At 37.2% G+C, this 12,701-nt stretch overlaps 1 protein-coding gene and 1 pseudogene across 1 annotated transcript in view; both read right to left on the bottom strand.

Moving 5' to 3' along the window:
• Positions 1–12,701, bottom strand: part of DIAPH2 (diaphanous related formin 2) — an 816,245-nt gene that overhangs the window by 352,778 nt on the left and 450,766 nt on the right. The window lies entirely within an intron of this gene.
• On the bottom strand, positions 2,635–2,794 carry LOC132535972 (U4 spliceosomal RNA; annotated as a pseudogene).

The following is a 12,701-nucleotide window of genomic DNA, read 5'->3' on the forward strand; positions in this document are numbered from 1 at the left end:
TGTCTATGTTTGTATCTTTTATATGAGACACACATACTCACAGAAAGGTGAAAATAGTGGGGGCACTGAATTGAGAATCTTAAGCATGAACTTTCAACTTTCTACCAATTAAGCTCTTTCTCTAATCATTACATAGCATTTAATACAAAGGACTCCAAACACATGAAAATAATTGTTCATGGCAATTATTTGTGACTTAAGTGATAACTGAATGTGAACATATTAGTCTGAAGACAAATGGAAGAAGATAAAAAGACTAACATAAGTAACTGTGTCCACTACCCAAATAGTAAAGTGAAAAAAGAAATATATAATGTGAGTCACCATTTTGTCACTAAAATACTTATAAGGTTCTGAAGTCACTTATTCCTTGCTTGATGTTGTCTATATTCAATAGCTGCTTCTTCTTCTTCTTCTTCTTCTTCTTCTTCTTCTTCTTCTTCTTCTTCTTCTTCTTCTTCTTCTTCTTCTTCTTCCTCCTCCTCCTCCTCCTCCTCCTCCTCCTCCTCCTCCTCCTCCTCCTCCTCCTCCTCCTTTTTTTTTTTTTTTTTTTACTTCCAGGGTTATTGATGGGGCTTAGTGCCAGCACTACAAATCCACTATTCCTGGAGACCATTTTTTCCAGTCTTTTAAAGGATAGGACAGAGAGAAATTGAGAGAGGAGGGGAATATAAGAGAGGGTGAGAGAAACATAAACATCTGCAGACCTGTGTCACCTTCACTGCTTGTGAAGTGATCCCCTGCAGGTGAGAATAGCTTCTTAAAAAAAATTAATGTCATTTCCTTTTATATATTTTTATTTGTGATTAATAATGGGTTACAAGATTTTAAGATTGAAGTGTGCAGTTCCACAACATACTCACCACCATAGTCCTGTGTCCCCATCTTCCCACCTCCCAAAAATAATCATCATAGTTCTTACAAGTTTTAGAAACAGTTTTCTGGGAGTAGGGCGGTAGTACAGCGCGTTAAGCACAGGTGACACCAAGCTCAAGGACCCGTGTAAGGATCCAAGTTCAAGCCCCCGGCTCCCCACTTGCAGGCAAGTTGCTTCACAGGCAGTGAAGCAGGTCTGCAGATGTCATTCTCTCCCCCTTTGTCTTCCCCTCCTCTCTACATTTCTCTCTGTCCTATCTATCAATGACGACATCAATAACAACTACAACAATAACTACAACAACAATAAAGAAAACCAAGGGCAGCAAAAGGGAAAATAAATAAATATAAAATTTTAAAAAAAATTTTAAAAAGAAACAGGGAGTTGGGCTGTAGTGCAGCGGGTTAAGGGCACGTGGCGCAAAGCGCAAGGACCAGCATAAGGATCTGGGTTTGAGCCCCTGGCTCCTCACCTACAGGGGAGTCGCTTTACAGATGGTAAAGCAGGTCTGCAGGTGTCTTTCTCTCGCCCTCTCTGTCTCCCCTCCTCTCTCCATTTCTCTCTGTCCTATCCAACAATGATGACATCAACAACAATAATAACTACAACAATAAAACAACAGCAACAAAAGGGAATATATATATAAATAAATATATATGTATATATATACACAGTTTGCTTCTGTTTTTTAATATTACACAGATATTTACTGTTCATCAAATATCTACATAATCTTTAAGGTCTCTAGATCTCAATAGTAATATAGACTCATGTGACTAGATTTAGTCAGAGTTGTGAGCAGAAAGCATGGGTCAAAGCATAGAAAAGTAGATATAATTTCTCTATGAACTCTCATAAAGCTTAGCAGCCTAGAAGGCAGTACAATGATTAAATAATTGAACTTAAAAACTTGGGGATTTTTTTCAAGTCCATATGTATCACTTCTCTAGATTGTCCATATGAGTGAAAACATATGGTAATTGTCTTTCATCTCTTAATTATTTTGCTAAACATATTCTCCTCCAGTTCCATCCATTTTCTCCCAAGGGGAACAAATATCATCTTTTTATTACAGTGTGATAGTCCATGGATCTATAACCTCTTTACATATAATAGCTTTCAAGAGTTTGGCTAACTTACCCCATTAGAGAAAGATAGAAACAGGCTGAGGGTATGGATTGACCTGCTAATGTCCATATTCAGCGGAGAAACAATTACAGAATCCAGACCTTCTACCTTCTGTACATCATAAAAGATTTTGGTCTATACTCGCATAGGGATAAAGAATAGGGAAGCTTCCAATGGAGGGGATGGGATAAGAAACTATGGTAGTGGGAATTGTGTGGAACTGTAACCCTGTTACCTTAAAATCTTGTTAATCATTGTTAAATCACTAAAATTGAAAAAAAAGAAAAGAAAAGAGCTTGGCTAAACTACTCATGATATTGCTGCTTCAGCCTCCATCCTGGTCATCCAAGAAGAACCCAATGGACAGGACAAAATTATCTCTGCCCTTATAGTGCCTTATAGAATTAATGAAAACCCAACCTTTTTTTTTTTTTTTTCAAATTAAACAAAATAGCCTTAGCCTAGTTTTCCTGAAGTACTCAAACCACAGATCAAAATAAATGTGGATGCTTCTGGCCATCATTCTTTCTAACTACACCCAGCCTTGCCCCACCCCACCCCAGTGTTCCCTTATGGAATGCCATGACCTTTCTCCAGGGTTTGTGAGTAAAAAAAAAAAAAAAAAAAAAAAAAAAACTTCTATTTCATTCTCTTTTGCTGTTTATTGAATTAGCTTACTATATGACATAATAGGCTCTACTAAATAAGTATTTGGGAAAAGTTTTCAATTAGCAATAATCGCACCACGGATAAACCTCATTGGCTACGATACTGCCACTGCGCAAAGCTCTACTAAATAAGTATTAAATCAACAAAATCACAACATAATTTTCTTAACAACAGCGCTACTGAGTTATGTCTTAGGGTGATGCAAGGAATTAAACTTGGGACCTCAGAGCCTCAGGGATGAAAGCGTTTTGCACAACTACTATGTTACCTCTCAGGTCACATAACACTTTTTCTTAACTGCAGGTAAACAAAATATGTCACCTCCAAAATATTTCTTTAGCAAAAGGCCTAATTTCACAGGAGACATTTCTGAAGGCAATATGTAGGTAAGCTTTGAAACAGGTTTGTTTGTTTGGTTTCCAAACAACTGCTCAGTTTTGGTTTACAGTGATGCTGGGGATTGAACCTGGTATTTTGGAGCCTCAGGCATGACAGTGTTTTGTATAATCATATGTTATCTCTTCAGACTTTGGAACAGGTTTCTAAGGAGAATTTAGCCTGTATAGATTGAAACTACTTTGCACTTCAGAAGGCTAAGACATTTCAGAGATAATTGGCTTGGTGTTGCTTAAGCTTTATTGACCTTCCCCTTCCTGGAGATAGTGGAATTTACACCATCTTAACTGATCTGTCCTTTCTTTGTCCATAAATCCCACACCATAGCAGGTTGCTTAGATTGCTGCCTAAGATTACATGCATCAGATTTTTTTCATAATCTACAGGGCCCTTCTCTGTGTATAGGAGACACACGTTAATGAAATGTTCCCTACTTTTTCTTTCATTAGATAATTTATCTCATGCTTATTTTATTTTTTACTCAGCCTTGATGAACTTAAAGAAGTATAAAATGATTCATCTTTCCTCCCACACACAAATAAGACATAGGACAAATTAGTCTAGTCAGAAAGACCATCCTTTGAATAGTTTCATCACTTTGGCTTTCAGGTCAGTTATTTTTTGCTGATTTCCTCCTATTCCACTGGTTTTAAGTTGTGCTTCCCAGTCTCTTTGTAAAATCATTCTCATCTTCTTAATTTCTAAATGGTGAAGTGCCACAGTTCTTACTTCTTGGACCACTCTGTCTGTGTGCACTTTTTAAGTCATATTCTCAAGTCTAATGACTTTAAATATAATCTATATGTTGATTATTTCTAAATTTCTCCTCTCTCTCTCTCTCCATTAGTGATTTAATAATGGCTGACAACATTGTGAGACAAGAGGGATATAATTCCATACAGTCCCACCACCAGAATTCTCTATTTCCTCCCATTGGAAATAACCCTATTCTTTATCCATCTGAGAGCATGGACCCAGGATCATTATGGGGTGCAGAAGGTGGAAGGCCTGGCTTCTGTAATTGCTTCTCCATGGCATATGGGTGTTGACAGGTCAATCCATACCCCCAGCCTGTTTCTGTCTTTCCCTAGTGCGGCAGGTCTCTGGGGAGGTAGAGTTCTAGGACACATTGGTGAGGTTATCTGCACAGGGGAGACAGGTTAGCATCATGGTAGCATCTGCAACTTGGTGGCTGAAAAGCATTAAAATATAAATTATTTAATAATCAGGAACCTAAAGCTAAGAGTATAGCAGATGAAATTTGGGGTCTTCATGTAGCAACAAGCTAGGAAGTCTATTTTAGGTATATTTCAAGGGGCCCATAACTTTAGTAACTTTTTGCCTGAGCCCCACAGCTAACATGCAGATGGGCTAAGAGTATTGTCTGGAGGGACGGGGGTGGGCAATAGTGCAGTGGGTTAAGTGCACATGGCATAAAGCACAAGGACCAGCACAAGGATCCTGGATCGAGCCCCTGGCTCCCCACTTGTAGGGAGGTCGCTTCACATGCGGTGAAGCAAGTCTGCAGATGTCTCTCTTTCTCTCCCCCTCTCTGTCTTCCCATCCTCTCTCAATTTCTCTCTCTCCTATCCAACAACAATGAGAGCAATAACAACAATAATAATAACAACAACATTAAACAACAAGGGCAACAAAAGGGGGGAAATAGTCTCCAGGAGCAGTGGATTTGTAGTGCAGGCACCAAGCCCCAGTAATAACCCTGGTCGGGAAAAAAAAAAAGTATTGTCTGGGAAGATGGTGTCATAGTTGAGGATAGGACTAGAAAGCTAGATCAGGGCAGAGAGAAACTCCCAAATATGGAGAAAGTATATAAATAATGTTAACTGTAAACCCTGTCTATCTAGTCTAAATCAGGCCCCCATAGGTTAGACTCAAATAGTCTAGTCTCTTTACCTCTCTATTTGGATGCCCAGTATTTTATGAAACTTGACATATCTGAAACTAATCCCATTATTCACAACCCCCACAATCTCCCTTCTTCTTACAGCCTTCCTCAACTTCATAATTATCAGTCTATTCTTAATAATCAAGTGATATTCTATCATACAACAAGATCGTCCACAATCTCACTTTCATTATCTTTTACCTTATTTTTCTTGCCCTCACTGAAATCCAGCAATACTGTTCTTATTATTCTTTACATGAAATAAGTGTGCTCATATTAACACATCTAAACTATTTATTCCCACTATATGGGATGCCCTTCACTAAATTTTGTTTTATATAAATAATCTCACATAATTGAAATCTCCATAATGTCACTCCTCCAAAGTGGTCCTTCTACCATGACTTACTTAACAAAAAGAAAAAAAATACAACTCAATTATTTTTCTCTGCCTTTACGTTTTTTTGATAGTGTAATACACACACACACACACACACACACACACACACACACACACACCACAGAGAAAATTTTAAGTTTTCATCCACTAACTCTTTTTTTTTTTGTTAGAGACAGAGAAGGCAGAAAAGAGAAAAGGGAGGGAGGGAAGGAGGAAGGGGGAAGGGAAAGAGGGAGGGAGGAAAGGAGGGAGGGAGGGAGGGAGGGAGGGAGAGAGAGAGAGAGAAAGCTTGAACCTAGATCCTTGTGCATTGTAACATGTGCACTCAACTGGGTATACCACCACCCCGTCTCCCTCTGCACACATTTTAAGGGTTTTCAAAAAGACTTATTTATTTATTTATTTATTTATGTAGATTGGCCAGAAATCTGCTCCAGAGTATATGACACTAGGGATTGAGCCAGGGGTGTCACAAATGCAACAAAGTAGCACCTTATCCAAGTCAGCTATTTTGCCAGCCCTTCTAGCTTTTGCTTTTGTGAACATAATTTACATGTTTTTTATTTATGTCTTTTTAAAAAATAAAATGTGAATATGTGCTTAAATTAACAATAACAATATAGTTCAAAAGAAATGTGTGCAGAGGGAGATGGGGTGGTGGTATACCCAGTTGAGTGCACATGTTACAATGCACAAGGATCTCGGTTCAAGCTTCTGTTCCCTACCAGCAAGGGGAAAACCTCATTAGCAGAAAAGCAGTACTGCAGGTGTCTCCCTCCCTTCCTCCTTCTCCTTTCCCTCTCGATTTCAATGTCTCTATTTAATAAATAATAAGTAAATAAAATATTTAAAATATGTGTGCAGAAAAAATAGACACTTTCTTCCACGTATAGTGCCACAGAATTAAAAATACAGAAATATTATTGTAATGTACATATCAATGTTAACTTTACTACTCCAAGTATTTCATACATATGCACATGCAAGGGCATATGCACAGTATATGTCAAAATAATTTCTAGGTTTTTAAAAAACTTAAAATTCAATGGCATTTTTATCCCAAACCGGATCTTTGGTATTTAAGAAAAACTAATACCTAGCCTTCTTTCTGAAGTCCAGCAGAGTTTACCTGTAAAATTAACCCATGGAAGCTCTATTTCATTTTAAAAGACTGGTCCTATGTTTTTATAGATCTAGATCAAGCTGTTTAAATAAAAAAGTAAATGTTGAAAGAGGTAACCATGTAGTTAAGGTGTATGTAAGGAGCAGTGGACAAATCTCTGGTGGTTTCAAAGTTAGGTTTGTTTAAATATCTAAATCTATTGGAAACTGTTTAGCTGAAAATATCCAGCTCCCACAAGATTAGTAGAGATTTTGGTTTTCCACTGAATCTGACATAGCTTTGCAAAAATATCCACTTTCAATCCCTAGCCAATAATAAAAGCATCTGTGAGCTAATAGAATCTTTGGAACATTAAATGTCTGTGGTATGTAGCTCACAATTTGAGAGATTTTTCTGTCCAACTTTAAAATTCCATCAGTAGCGCAAAAATAGTAAAACTATGAATAAGAAATTATATACATTAGATATGCAATGAACCAAGTTACTGCTGATAAGCCAAACTATCAAAAATGGTTTAACATCTATAGTTAAAGTGACAAAATACATATCATCAAATTTTCCCTAAATTTTTATCTATTCTTCCTATCTCATTCAAGTACTACCTTCTTAAGAGAGCACCCACCTTGCTAGATTATTTATTATTCAGGTCACGTGTCATAGTCATTTATGGAATTATTTAATGTCTTTATCTCTCTCTTCCAAGAGACAAGTTTCCCCCTGTCCCTTCTTTCCTTCCTTCCTCTTTCTCCTCTCCTTTCTTTTTCTCTTTCACCATCTCACACTCTTTCTCATATCACATGTAATCTAGGAACACTTATTTGCAAATAAAAGCTTTATGTACTGTGTGACCTCTTAGGTCACCACACTAAAAGTTCTTGAGAGTAAGTATGAATGATTTTCTTTCCAATTTTAAAGTATAACAAAAAAAAATATATATATATTTGTGTATATATATATATATATATATATATAGAGAGAGAGAGAGAGAGAGAGAGAGAGAGAGAGAGAAGGTATAAAAATGCTTTTATTTCTTTTTATTTTCTTCTTTCCTCACTACTTTATTCCAAGTGCCTAAACATATATCTGAAACACATGTAGCAAGAATCACTAATAAAATACTTGTAGATCCTTAAAAACATCAGCTATTGGGCTGTTAGAAAAGTGGTGATGCATTTATGCATAGAAGAACACAGAAAAATATGTGATGGCTTTTCCCACAATATAATGCAGATAATGAACATGTCTACTTGACTTTAAACTTGCATTGTACTCATTTTGTATTGAAAATGTCTTTGGAAATAGAAAAAAATAGCTCTTACTTTATACAGATCTTACGTTTAGAACGTCATTTTTCATGGAATTCAGAAGTATATTTAAAAGCAACTTTTTTGCGTCTTCTTTCCCTGTATCTCCTTCTCCTCCTCTTCTTTCTCTCCTACCCTTCCTTCTGTCCTTTCTATTTCATTCATTTTGTTTTCCCTCCTATCAGAACAGTACTCAGCTTTGGTTATGGTAGTGTCAGACACTGAACCTAGGAATTCTAATGCCTCAGTCATCAAAGTCTGTTCTACTAAATTTCAAACACCTGGATCTTCTCAAGTAATAATGTCTAAGCATCCCACTTCTTCTATACATTTAATCCTCAAAAACATTATCGACTAAGTTACTTATGACCATTCTAACTGAAATATTATCAGTCGGTGAAACATTATTGTTCTTACTGATATTCTTTGAAAAGTCATTTTGTAGCTCATTTAATTTTTTCACTTATATTCCATTATAAAAATGATAAATTTTCTATATTATAAAAAATAGTATGTAGTTGAGATTTGTTGCAGGAGTATATTACCTGAATAGTTGTAGTAATATCACTATTATTGTCTATAAACTGTTTTTAAAAGTCACATGTATGTCTTCATTTTACAACAGAAAATAAAGTATGAGAATTTAAAATCAAAGGAAACAGCCTAATGGATTCATTGTTGTGATATCCAAATTATGTATACATAAATACAGACATTCTATAAATCATATCACTATCTGTGTATATGTGCATTTACTTCATTTTTCATTTTTAACTTTTTAAATCATCTTTATCTATTTAGTGGATAGAGATAGTCAGAAATTGAGAGGGCAGGGGAAATAGGGCAAGAGACAGAGAGACACCTGCAACACTGTTTTACCACTTGCAAAGCTTTCCTCCTGTAGGTGGGGACCAGGGGCTGAAAACTGGGTCCTTGTGCACTGTAACTCAACCAGGTGTGCCACCACCTGGCCCCCTTATTAACTCTTTTATACAAATTATGTGTCAATTTATGCTCTGAAAAAGATGCCTTCTCAGTGAAGTCAGTAGTGGAGGGAAATTTTATCTGCCCTTTACAGGAGAATATATTACCTCTAACAGTAGCCTAATACACCAAATGTTTACGTATTCCCTGAATAAAATTAGAAAATGTAACTCTTAGCCTATGTAATTTCAGATGAAATTGGGCATGTTCAGGTTGGTATGGCCACAGACCCTACATAATTTCAGACTGAAGTGCAAGCAAGCAAGTCTCTTCAAATGGAAAAGTTCTGTAGTGATAAGTACTTATAAGAAAGAAAAGAAAAGGAAAAGTCCCATATAGATAGTTTCTTAGAATGTTATTTCTCAGTGTTTAAGAATTCAGTATTAGGGAAAGAAAGAGGCAGACTGGGAGTATGGATCAACCAGTCAACACCCATGTTCAGCGGGGAAGCAATTACAGAAGCCAGACCTTCCACCCTCTAAAATGCACAATGACCTCAGATCCATACTCCCAGAGAGATAGAGAATAGGAAGGCTATCAGGGGAGGGGAGGGGATATGGAGATCGGGTTATGGGAATTGTGTGGAACTGTACCCCTCTTTTTCTATAGTTTTGTTAATGTCTCCTTTCTTAAATAAAAAAAAAAGAAAAAAGAATTCAGTATGCTTGCATTTTCAATCAAAACATAATAAATGGGAGCTGGGTGATGGTGCACCTGGTTGAGCACATGTTACAATGCACAAACACCTGGCGTTAGAGCCCGGGTCCCCACCTGCAGGAAGAAAGCTTTCTGAGTAGTGAAACAAGTCTGCAGGTGTCTCTCTGACTCTCTCCCTCTCTAACTCCCCTCATCCTCTCAATGTCTGGCTGTCTCTATCCAATAAATAAATAAAGATAATAAAAAATATAAAAATTAAAAAGAAACTTTACTAAAAAAACTAAAGCAAATTAAAGACCTTTTACATGATGACAGAAAATATCAGAAGAATAAAAAGGAAGCCTAACAACTGAGAAAGGATATTTGCATATTACATCTAACCGATCATTGATATCAAAAACAGGAAAAGAAATTATTCAACTCAGCAGCCTGGAAAGTGGCACAGTGCCAAAAGCATTGAACTTACAAACATGAAGTCTTGAGTTTAGTCTCTTAAATTGCATGTTTCACACCACATCAATAAAAGCAAAGCCAAAAACCACATGATTACCTGAATAGATGCAGAAAAAGCCTTTGACAAAATCCAACACCCATTCATGCTCAAAACTCTACAAAAAATAGGAATAGATGGGAAATTCCTCAAGATAGTAGAATCCATATCTAGCAAACCTACAGCCAACATCATACTCAATGGACAGAAGATTAAAGCATTCCCCCTCAGATCAGAGATTAGACAGGGCTATCCACTGTCACCATTACTCTTCAACATAGTATTGCAAATTCTTGCCGCTGCCATCAGGCAAGAGAAAGAAATCAAAGGAATACAGATTGGAAGGGAAGAAGTCAAGCTCTCACTATTTGCAGATGATATGATAGTATGCATAGGAAAAACTAAAGAATACAGCAGAAAACTACTGGAAGTTATTAGGCAATATAGCAGGGTGTCAGGCTACAAAATCAATGTACAGTATCAGTGGCATTTCTTTATGCAAACACTAAATCTGAAGAAGATGACATCCAGAAATCACTCCCATTTACTGTTTCAGCACAATAAATCAAATACCTAGGAATAAAGTTGACCAAAGAAGTGAAAGACTTGTATACTGAAAACTATGAGTCGCTACTCAAGGAAATAGAAACTGATACCAAGAAATGGAAAGACATCCCATGCTCATGGATTGGAAGAATAAATATCATCAAAATGAATATTCTCCCTAGAGCCATATACAAATTTAATGCAATAAACCATCAAAGTTCCACCAAGCTTCTTTAAGAGAATAGAACAAACACTACAATAATTTATCTAGAACCTGAAAACACCTAGAATTGCCAAAACCATCTTGAGGAAAAGAAACAGAAATGGAGGCATCACACTCCCAGACCTTAAACTATATTATAAAGCCATCATCATCAAATCAGCATGGTACTGGAACAAAAATAGGCACACAGACCAGTGGAACAGAATTGAAAGCCCAGAAATAAATCTCCACACCTATGGACATCTAATCTTTGATAAGGGGGCCCAAAGCATTAAATAGAAGAAGGAGGCTTTCCTCAATAAATGGTGCTGGGAAAACGGGATTGTAACATGCAGAAGAATGAAATTGAACCACTTTATCTCGCCAGAAACAAAAATCAACTCCAAATGGATCAAAGACCTGGATGTTAGACCAGAAACAATCAAATACTTAGAAGAAAACATTGGTAAGACACTTTCCCACCTACACCTCAAGGACATCTTTGATGAAATAAACCCAATTGCAAGGAAAACTAAAGCAGAAACAAATCAATGGGACTACATGAAATTGAAAAGCTTCTGCACATCCAAAGAAACTAATATACAAACAAAGAGACCCCTCACAGAATGGGAGAAGATCTTCACATGCCATACATCAGACAAGAAACTAATCACCAAAATATATAAAGAGCTCAGCAAACTTAGCACCAAAAAAGCAAATGACCCCATCCAAAAATGGGCAGAGGATATGAACAAAACATTCACCTCAGAGGAGATCCAAAAGGCTAACAAACATATGAAAAACTGCTCTAGGTCACTGATTGTCAGAAAAATGCAAATTAAGACAACACTAAGATACCACCTCACTCCTGTAAGAATGGCATACATCAAAAAGGACAGCAGCAACAAATGCTGGAGAGGATGTGGGGACAGAGGAACCCTTCTGCACTGCTGGTGGGAATGAAAATTGGTCTAGCCTCTGTGGAGAATAGTCTGGAAAACTGTCCAAGGCTAGACATGGACCTTCCATATGATCCCATAATCCCTCTCCTGGGGTTATACCCCAAGGACTCCATAACACCCAACCAAAAAGAAGTGTGTACTCCTATGTTCATAGCAGCACAATTCATAATAGCTAAAACCTGGAAGCAACCCAGGTGCCCGACAACAGATGAGTGGCTGAGAAAGCTGTGGTATATATACACAATGGGATACTATACAGCTATCAAGAACAATGAACCCACCTTCTCTGACCCATCTTGGACAGAGTTAGAAGGAATTATGTTAAGTGAGCTAAGTCAGAAAGATAAAAATGAGTATGGGATGATCTCACTCATCAACAGAAGTTGAGTAAGAAGATCTGAAAGGGAAACTAAAAGCAGGATCTGACTAAATTGAAAGTAGGGCACCAAAGTTAAAACCCTGTGGTGAGGGGCAGACATGCGGCTTCCTGTGCCAGTGGGGGTTCGGGGTAGTTGGTTGGGATGGGACACAGTCTTTTGGTGGTGGGAATGGTGTTTATGTACACTCCTAGTAAAGTGTAGTCATATAAAGCACTAGTTAATTAATATGAGAGGGGGGAATTAATTGTATGTCTCGAAGTTTTTAAAACACAGACTGAGTCTTTTTAATATATAGGCTGTGTATTTGATATGTGGACTCTCTCAAAAGCTTAGACCAAGTAGATCAGAAGCAACCAGTGGCACAGCTATATACAAGATACTGGGTACGATACAGCAAACCCTAACAAAAGGACTTTTCAAACTTAACCCAATTATCAAATAATGTGATGATAACAATAACTATCGATTGTCTTTTTGAACCCTAAGATAGCAGGAACCTCACATCTCCACTATAGAGCCTATATTTCCCACAGTCCTGGAACCTTAGCATAGGGCCCACTTTCCCACATGCCTCTCCCAATCCATATCAAATAATATTGCATCTGTCGATCTCAACCTAATCAACACAACGATTGCCACCTCAACATTCTTCAGCTCAGACTGTGTCCAGAGACTTC

Source organism: Erinaceus europaeus, chromosome X (assembly GCF_950295315.1).
Source record: "Erinaceus europaeus chromosome X, mEriEur2.1, whole genome shotgun sequence".
Classification (NCBI taxonomy): domain Eukaryota; kingdom Metazoa; phylum Chordata; class Mammalia; order Eulipotyphla; family Erinaceidae; genus Erinaceus; species Erinaceus europaeus.